The sequence below is a fragment of the Dermacentor variabilis genome, chromosome 4, assembly GCF_050947875.1.
Source record: "Dermacentor variabilis isolate Ectoservices chromosome 4, ASM5094787v1, whole genome shotgun sequence".
Classification (NCBI taxonomy): Eukaryota; Metazoa; Arthropoda; class Arachnida; order Ixodida; family Ixodidae; genus Dermacentor; species Dermacentor variabilis.
This window is the reverse complement of record NC_134571.1, coordinates 221,705,224-221,715,568: the sequence shown is the minus strand read 5'-3', so window position 1 is coordinate 221,715,568 and position 10,345 is coordinate 221,705,224. Positions and strand designations below refer to the sequence as shown.

Sequence of the window (10,345 nt, the reverse complement as noted above, 5' to 3'; positions counted from 1 at the left end):
ACGCCCCGCCTGCGTTGTGGAAGGGATCAGCCGACCGCAAACGGCGGATGATAACAGCGGAAGCCATCGCGGCCATCGCTACGAAATCGCGGCCCAAGGACGGCAGCGCTCGATTCTGTTTCTTATTATCATTAAGGTCCCTCGATAAGTATTATAATTCTATGGTTAACCACTCGCGACCGCTTTGGACCGTTGACGAAGTGCACAAGGAAAAGTGTAACAGGACCGCAAGATTTTTCCGGGTAATGTAATCTGCAGGCGAAGTTGCAAATATCTAGGCTAACAGTGAGTTATCAAAGCTTTAGTGGTTGCTTTCAGAGTCATCGGTGGTTTCCAAAACGCGTAGCAAGATCGGATGGACAGTACGTAAGTGAAGTATGCACCTTGAAGAGCAAGCTATCTAACTTTTAGAGGTATAGGGTAATTGGACCTGAAGTAAGTCACCTAAATCTGCTGGAGATTTAGGCGCACCATTGAGGTTTCATATAGAATTGAACCATTGGTCTGTGAAATGAATACACAAGGAATAGTATGTTAAACATGCAGAGACAGAGTATGATACACAAGTAAAAAAATATTTTGCTCAATTAAGGACGTCATAGTAAGTTAATAATTCTATTCCAAGGTGCATAAATCTAAGTTCTGAAATATATGCAAATAAACTTCATGTTGGCAGTTTACACTCACAGCATTTTATGCAATGCGTTTCGAAAGTACAAAAGAAACTATTCTGCTAAGAGCTTGCCTTCTGAAGGCAAACCTTTCGCTGTAGTCTGAGAAATATAATAGTAAAGCATGCTATTTAAATTATTTATTGCGTTATAGTCACATGAATGGGCTGTAGCCAGAACACACTATGGTAATCAATTATCGCAAAAATTTGAGTGCTGAGTATAGCGGATTGACATCAGAGTTGTTTGCAATGCAATAATGCATGGTAACACATAGGATTCCTATCCACCAGATCTCTACTGCAGCAGTGAATTTCGCGAGGTTTTGACACATTACGCAATTTTCGAGCAGCTTTCTCAAGGCTGCCTTCACGAGTTTGGCATATGGGAGGGTGTTGCACGAAGACGGTGCAGCGCAAGTTGGAACGAAAATATCAGTCAGTAATGTTGCGGCAGCGAACTTATAATAAAGGTATGCACTGGCTTACTTCGCAGCTCCAAAATGTTGCCCACGAAATGTTGCGTAATTGGTGACTTGAATGCATATTTTAAATCTCTAGCGCTATGAATTTGTTTTTGTTTCTCGATGGGACCGTGCCTCCATGATAAGCTAGAGTGGTGGATAAGCAGTGTGACCTTGCGACATGCATAATTGTTCATACTGTGGCGCCTGTATGCACGCGCTTCTAAAGCAATCACAGCTTCCCCTGTGGCACTTAATTCAATCAGCATCACATGACTTCAAATTTTTCCACTGCACTTCCGCCCAGTGCTTGCCTGTGATTGCCTGGTGCACATTACGAGACAGCGAAGCGAGCCTGAAAACCTAGCCACAAGGCTGATGTTGGCGCGTAATGGACACAAACTATTCCGTGAAGCTCATGCATGTTCATATTTCTTTTTTGCATTCTCAAATTTTACTGTGTGACCAGCCGATTTAATTCAAATACTGATCTGCAATGGCATTACAGATGTACGTGATTTAAACGCTCATAGGAGCGGCAGAACGAATTGTTTGATGCTTCATCTGTGGACAAGTCCGCGCGTGTCTGTATCGAAATCGCCTGTTTATGGTATGCTGTATCCCAATGCCACTGAGAGACCAGCACTCTTTGAAGTTTTCCGTTATGTAGGCACAAAAAGGTGCTTAAAAGTGAAACCTGACAGTGTACACTTCTGTTGGCATTCATAAGTCACAGGCACCTTCTATTCACTACGCTCAATCGAATCCCTCTTGCAGACAGAAAAAAATACATTTTCCTCACTATTCTGGCTATTTGTCAAGATTTGAAGTTCTGAAGAACACTTTCATGCACACATGGCAGAGCCTGGGTTTTCATGTGGCTGCTGGTGACATTGAACACGGATTGACATAGTGGGACACATGCAAATGCATGCGGTGCACTCTGAAAGGCTGCGCAATGGGTAATGCTAGCTTGTCCGCTGATGGCGTTGGCACTGTAAATTGTCAGGACGTCCTTAGGTTCAAAAAAGTTGATATTTATATGCCAAATTGCCTGCATACGAATACTGGTCACCGTAGTTATATTTTATTTGTAAGGCAAGTTAGAATGACAAAATCACAATGTATTGTTCAGTGGACAGCAACTATAGCACTGTACATATTGCTTGTTGACTGTGCGCACAATAGTGCAGTAGTGTTCACGTCTTCTTTTCGTTTTTTGCTTCTGGAATAACCATAGTACTTCATTATTGTTACGCCTTACTGCAACCGTTACAGGCACCTGCTTATTTCTTCCACAGCCTTAAGACAGTCTTCCGCATGAGTAGTGCGCTTCTGTTTTTGGTCACATATTTCTTTTTACTGTTGTTGCAATAATTTTGTTGTTGTGTTATATTACTTTCATTTTGAATCATTGTTGTGCGATTTTTTTTTCATATATTGGGGCAGTACTTATGCGTTCTGTAGATTGATTCATTATCAAATTAGCGAGTAAAACGCGATAGGCTTTTAAGTGGCAATATGAGATTGTTGACAATTTATTACAAGCAGCAGATATATAGCACAGCTAAGTATATGCTCACAAGGGCTGGTGCAGCAAGGTAAGGCAGGTAATTATCAGGACTGGTAGGAAGAAGGGATTTTGGAAGGAGTAGCTGAAACTGAATCAGGACAAGTGAAAAGCATTTTTCATGGATAACACTCAATACTCGTGACATCTGAGCACGTCACATCTGACCTGTAAAGCTCGCCAGTTTGGTAGACCACATCTTAAGTTTGCTTTGGTTTGAAAGCAACTTTAATTGAATGTAGTGAAAGAACAACAGTACATAAAAGCACAATTCATTCAACTACAGCATGGCAGGTTCACTTTATTCAATATCATCATCATCATGTCCTTTATATCCACCGCAGGACGAACACCTCTCCCTGCTATCTCCAATTACCCCTGTCCTGCGCCAACCGATTCGAACCATCACCCGCCAATTTCCTAATTTCGTCGCACCACATAGTCTTCTGCCGTCTTCTACTGCGCTTCTCTTCTCTTGGTACAAATTCTGTCACCCTAATGGTCCAACGGTTATCTAGTCGGCGCATTACATGACCCGCCCAGTGCCATTTTTTTCTCTTTATGTCTATTAGAATGTTGCCTATACGCGTTTTCTCTCTGATCGAAACCGCACTCTTTCTGTCTCTTAAAGTTATGCCTAGCATTGTTCGTCTATCGCTCTTTGCGCGGTCCTTAACTTGTTCTCAAGCTTCTTTGTCGGTCTCCAAGTCTCTTCCCCGTATGTCAGCGCAGGTAACATGCACTGATTGTACACCTCCCTTTTCAATGATGATGGTAAGCTTTCAGTCAGGAGCTCGCGGTGTCTGCCGTATGCGACCGAACCCATTTTTTATTATTCTGTGAATTTCCTTCTCATGGCCAGAGTTCCTTGTGATTTGTTGACCTAGGTAAACGTACTCCTTCGCAGACTCTACAGGCAGACTTGCGATCCTGAACGATTGCTCCCTTGTCCGGTTGTTCATCATCTTTGTCTTATGCATATTATTCTTCAACCACACTCTTACACTCTCCCTGTTAAGGTCCTGAATCATTTGTAACTCGTCCGCACTTTTGCTCAATAGAACAATGCTACCGGCTAACTGAAGGTTGCTGAGGTTTGCGCCGTCGATCCTTACTCTTAAACCTTCCAAGTTTATTAGCTTGGATACTACTGCCAAGCACGCAGTGAATAGAATTTGAGAAACTGTGTCTCCCTGTCTTACCTCTTTTTTGATAGGTATCTTCCTACTTTTCTTGTGTGCAATTAGGGTGGCTGTGGAATCTTTGAAGATATCTTTCAGGGTACTTACGTAAGTGGTCTGCACTCCCTGATTACGCAATGCCTCTGTCACTGCTGGCATCTCTACTGAATCAAATGATTGTTCGTAATCTATGAGAGCCGTATAGAGAGACTTATTCTACTGTGCGTATTTCTCGATAACCTGAATAATGACGTGGATGTGGTACACTGTAGAGTATCCCTTCCTGAAGCCAGCCTGTTCCCTTGGTTGGCTAAAGTCCAGTGTTGCCCTTATTCCATTGCAGGTTATTTTTCTAAATATTTTATGTAATACGGTAAGACAGTCAGACAGACGCTCGTCGTCCCATGACCAAGACTGAATCCCTTGTAATGTACCGTTGTGAAATATATACAGCCAGAATGGTCACATGGCTTGTGTGAGAACTGGTTAAAAGAAATAAAAGCATAGCGCTTATCTTAGCGCGTGTCTGTGGCTCAGGCACAAACACAGTGCGTATGAGGGTGACGTCACATCTTCCCCGTTTTACAAGCACTGTGTGCCTACCAAGAAAGGAAAGCACTTTACAAATCAGTCATCAATGCCGAGTCTTTTCGGCGCTCGTACGACGCGACCGTATCGCCTCGTTCTTTGCTCGGCTCTCGAAGTTTCGTTCGGTGGAAGGGTCTTTTGGGTGTCGGACGACTGCTTAGCCACGATGTCCGCGTTGTCGGTTGTGTCCGTTGGCAGGCTGCTATGTTGAGGCTGTTCGGCCGGGACGGGTTTCTCCTCCGTTTGGGAGCAGGAACACATGGCGTCTGTTTCTGCGTACGGTCCCCCCTGCAGTCTGGACCCAGTAGTATCTTGGTGTTGAGGAAGGACGGAGGACTGTGCCCTCGGCGCATCTGTCTCTGAGCCATACTTGGTTGCCTGCGGATAAACTGGGAAGATGTCTCGCAGCATGACGTCTGTCAAAATACATCTTTTGTTTCTGTCTGTATTTTATGCCCTGCTTTTTCCAAGAAATGTTTACCACTCGCGGTTTTAAAGCGGATGGCATGCATGGCACTCGTGAGCGTAAGCGGCGGCTCATTAGCAGTTGCGCTGGACTATAGCTGGTTGGGCCCCGGGGTGTTTCTATAGTTCAGCAAGGCAATGTAAGGGCCCGGCGCTTTCTTCAGTAGTCTTTTGAGAGTCCCTATCATGCGCTCAACTTCCCCGCTAGCTTGTGGGTAACGAGGGCTCGTTGTGACATGCTTGAAGCCGATTTTCTGGCAAAATCAATTAAAGCAAATGAGATGAACTGTGGTCCGTTGTCAGATATTACCGTTTTAGGGATCCCATGCCTGGTGAAGATGCTTTTCAGGTGCTGAATGACCACCTGTGACGATGTTCCTTGATCCCATAGGGCCAGCTCAGGATACCTAGAATGGTAGTCGACAACAACAAGATAGGCAGCTCCTTTCATCTCAAATAAATCAATTCCGACTTTCACGCATGGAAGCTCAGCTGTTTCAGATGGGGTCATCGGGTAGGAAAATTGGCTGCGGTCTGCAGCACAAATTTGGCAGTTGGCTACGGTTGTTGCAATTTCCTGGCTAATACACGGCCACCAGACTGATTCCTTAGCGTTTGCGCGGCAGAGGGAAATACCTTGATGCCATTCGTGGATTCTATGTAGCATTTCTTTCCGCAGAGATCTTGGGATTACTAGTCTGGCGTCCTTTAGAAGCAACTGCTTGCTAACCGTGATGTTGGCACGATGCGCCCAGAATGGTTTGAGAACTTGTGGTAGCCGATCTTTTGCGGGCCAACCTTGCATGGAAGCTTCGAGCAGTCATGCGAACTCGGGGCCCGTTCCCTGCTCTGAGCGTATGCAGTCGAGCATGTCATCTGAGAGCTCATATCGGACGACTCCATCCACGTGAGCCGAGACGTCAGCTTCAGACAATTCTCCGATAGACAGTCCCGTGTTCATCACTCTGGCTCGAGAAAGAGTGTTCACTGTAGCGATGGTTTTACCCGGGACATGCGTGAACGTTAACGAGTACCGCATAAGGCGCATTCTGAACCATTGGATTCTTGGTGGAAGAGAATCGAGAGGATCGCGACCCAGTAGCGGAAGGAGGGGCTTGTGGTCTGTCTCAAATAAAAACGTGAGGCCTCTCAGAAATTCATCGAAGCGTTCTGCGGCCCAGGTCAAAGCCAACGCTTCCTTCTCGATTTGTGAATACCTCTGTTCTGTTTTCGTGAGCGATCTGGAGGCACATGCTGCTGGACATCTTTCGCCAGATTGCTGATCCTGGAGTAGTACAGCGCCAAGTCCTTGCGAAGACGCGTCCGCCGAAACGATTGTCGTGTACATGGGGTTGTACTTTGCCAGGCATCTGTTAGAGCTGAGAGTAGTCTTGATCTTCTCAAAAGTTTCCTCTTGTTGAGTTCCCCAACACCAGTCACTGTCTTTGTTGAGGAGGCTGTGTAAAGGCGTAGATATAGACGCAGCATCAGGAAGAAACCTTGCGAGGTGGTTCATCATGCCTAATAAGGAACGAACCTCAGCGACGTTTTGCAATCGAGGCAACTCCTTGATTGCTCTGATCTCAGGATCTGGGCGCACCCCACTGGCGTCAAAGATCATGCCCAGAAATGCTACTTGCTCAACAGCGAAACATTTTACCTTGTTGAGGGTTACTCCTGTTTGTTCCAGTCGGTCGAGCACGTTACGAAGGCGGTTGTCATGTTCCACTTTGTACTTGCCGTACACCAGAATGTCCTCCATGTAGTTGAGTACGCCGTCTAGGCTTTCGACGACCTGCGAGAACTTTCTTTGAAAATTTTCTGGTGCGGATGTGATCCCGAACGGCAACCTGTGGTAGTAGTACCACCCATACGGCGTTATAGAAGTGGTGAGATTTTGACACTCTTCGGAAATCTTAATCTGGTAGAATACAGAATTCACGTCCAGTTTAGAAAAGACCTTGGCTTCCTGGAAGCCTCCCATGACTTGCTCTATCGTTGGTAGCTGATGACGCTCGCTTCTGACAAATTGGTTCAGTTGAGTTAAGTCGACGCATATCCTTACTGCTCCAGACGGCTTCATTAGGGGTACAATAGGAGCGCACCATTCTGTCGGTTCTTCGACCTTTTGTGTCATTCCTTCTCATTCTAGCCTGTCCAGTTCTAGCTTGACTTTTTCCTTCATGGGAATAGGAATCCGTCTGCGTGTAGATAGGGCGTACGGTGTTGCATTCGGAACGAGACGTATGGTATGTTCCCCAGATATGGAACCCGTGCCTTGGAATACCTTAGGATACCTCCTTACGATGTCTTCAGCAGTTCCTAAGTCATCTAGGAAGCGAACGATTCCTAGGGCTTTGATAGCTCGTAGTCTCAACAAGGGTGTGCGCAAGTTATGTGCGACGTAAATGGTCTGCTTCGAACGGTTATCTTTCGAAGCTACTTCAGCGTCAAACTTTCCGATTGTACGAATGATTGCATTGTTCGGTCCTTTAACATCACCTGCGTTGTCGAGAGAACGCGGAAGTAAAGGGAAATTTTCCCCGACGACTGTCACTTCGGCTCCCCTATCTACTTTCATGCGGAGCTTATGGTCATTTATCAGTACCGTGACGAAGTGCTCAGATGGTGTGTTCGCCGATTGCTCGACCGTGCCAAGAAATTTATCAGGTTCGGCAGTGTCAAGATTCCTGTCTGCTTGCCTCTTTTTTCGGCACGCCTTTTCGAAGTGGTCCAACTTTCGGCGAAACCCGCATCTTTATTGTTTCGCTGGACAACTGCTTCTCGGATGAAATGGTCCGGCGCAGAAACTGCAGAACTTTCCACGATAAGCTGGCTTGTGACCGCGTGTAAACGTTTTGCTCTTTCCGGGGGTTTTCTCGGGCTTTACTGTACCGACGCAAGCTTCTGGGATATTGCCCTCGTGCTCTTTTAGCTCGGCTTGCTGTTTCTTTGCCGTTTCGCTTGTACGCGCTTTTGCCAAAGCAGTGCTCAGCGTGAGATTAGGATCCATCTGTAGTTCTTCCGAGAGAAGCTGGTCTCGTAGTCCTACTATGAAGCGGTCTCCTATTAGGCGTTCCTTCATTACTTTGAGCTCGCATCTGTCTGCTAGGCTGTTAAGCTCGGTTGCAAACTGGTCTATTGTTTCTCCCAGCTGTTGGCGGCGTAGAATAAAGCGAGCGATCTCGTAGATTGTGTTCTTGGTATGGACGAAATAGCCCTTAAGTTTTCAATTTACAAGGTCGAAATCCTCCATTTTTTCGTCTTAGACGTTTAGCGACCGAAGAATCTCCCGTGACTTTCTGCCCATTGCATAGAGAAGAGCCCTTACTTGTACTTCGTCTGGTTTCTCATGTAGTCCGGATGCGAATCTGTAGTCGTCGAATTCGTCCATCCAGGCGGGCCAGTCCACAGCGTTCTGGAAGTCAAAAGGCCTAGGAGGCTTAATTCCTGCCATGCTGAAGCGTTGCTTGACGATTGTCACCGGAAGGACTTGCTCTTGTGGAAGTAGGCGCTAGTTCTCGTGTTGACGGGCTGTTCCAGCGCTACATCGTAGTCAGCTTTGACATAGCCAATTCTTACACCATGTCAGACTGTCAGACAGACGCTCGTCGTCCCATGACCACGAATGAATTCCTTCTAATGTGCCGTCGTGAAATATATACAGCCATAATGGTCACAAAACTTGTGTGAGAACTAGTTAAAAGAAATGAAAGCACAGCGCTTATCTTATCACGTGTCTGTGGCTCAGGCACACACAAAGTGCGTATCAGTATGACGTCAGAAATACAGGGAGTAAGCTAATGGGCCTATAATTTTTCATTTCTTTAACGTCTCCGTTTTTGTGGATTAGTATATTGTTTGCATTCTTCCAATTTTCTGGGATCCTTGCTGTTGATAGACACTATGTACAGAGAGCTGCCAGTTTTTCTAGCATTACGTCTCCTCCAACTTTGATTAAATCGACTGGTATTCCATCTCCTCCGGCCGCTTTTCCCTGTTTCATTTCCTGCAAGGCTCTTCTGACCTCATCTCTAGTTATAGGCGGAGTTTCTGTATCCTGTTATTTATTGCCTCGAATGGAATACTCCTGAGTCTTCTGGGTACTGTACAGGTGAGTATCGAATTATTCCGCTGCTATTATTATACATTCGAGATTGCTGATGATATTACCCCGGTTATATTTCAGTGCATACATCTTGGTTTTTCCTATGCCAAGTTTTCTTCTCACTGATTTCAGCCTGTGGGCATTTTTCACCGCTTCTTCAGACTTTCTCACGTTAGAATTTCGAATATCACTTATGGCCTTGCCGATCTTATCTCTTGAGTTGGGGACTTTCATTATTTGTCCTTTGTTTATTAGGTCCTTTCTTTCATGGGAGAGCTTGCTTACGCGTTGCCTTGGTGCCTTACTTCCCACTACTTCGATTGCTGACTCTGAAGCCAGCCTAGCTACGGTTTCATTCATTACCTCTGTGTAATCATCATCATCAGTCTGTTCTAAGGCTGCATATTTGTTTGCAAGTACCAGCCTAAATTTGCGTGCTTTTACCCTTACTGCCTCTAAGTTGACCTGTTGATCTGTTCAAATTGAGGTGAATCCTAGCCTTCACTAACCTATGATCACTGCACTTTACGCTACCTATCACTTCTACATCCTGCCCTATGCTGGTAACAGTAGAATGTATGAAGTCAATTTCAGTTTCTTGTTTCGCCATTAGGGCTTTTCCAGGTCCACTTTCTGTTGCTACGCTTCCTGAAAAAGTGTTCATTATTCGAAGCTTATTCCTTTCTGCGAATTCTATCAGCATCTCTCCTCTAGAATTTCTAGAATCGACGCCGTAGTTACCAATTTCCTTTTCACCTGCCTCCTTTTTCCTTACTTTTGCATTGAAGTTATCCATTACTACTGTCTCACGAGTTTGCACTTTTCTCATCGCTAATTCAACATCTTCATGAAACTGATCTATTTCTTCGTCGTCCTGACAGGATGTTGGAGCGTAGGCTTGTACTACCTTTAATCTATACCTCTTATTAAGTTTGATTACGACCACCCGTACCCTCTCATTATTGCTATACAATTCGTCAATGTTGCCCGCTATGTCCTTATGAACTAGGAATCCTACCCCGTATTGCTTCTTATCAGGGAGATATCTATAGCAAAGACAAAGCGCTTATTTAGCAAAGCATTAGCCTTGCGAGTTCTTCTAATCGCACTGAGGACGCTAACATCCCAAACAACGTCTGATATTCCTCAAAGAGCCCTGCTAAGCTATCCTCAATTTACAGAGTTCGGCAGTTAAAGGTTCACAGGGTCAGTTTCCATTGGCGGCCTCTCCGAAACCAGAGATTCTTAGCACCCCCTGCTGCATTACAGGTATGACTGCCGCCGTGGCCTGGTGCTCCG

At 45.4% G+C, this 10,345-nt stretch overlaps 1 pseudogene; it reads right to left on the bottom strand.

Annotated features, from left to right (window-relative positions):
- Window positions 1–5,030: 5,030 nt before the first annotated feature.
- On the bottom strand, window positions 5,031–8,395 carry LOC142578526 (uncharacterized; annotated as a pseudogene).
- Between the last annotated feature and the right edge of the window lie 1,950 nt (window positions 8,396–10,345).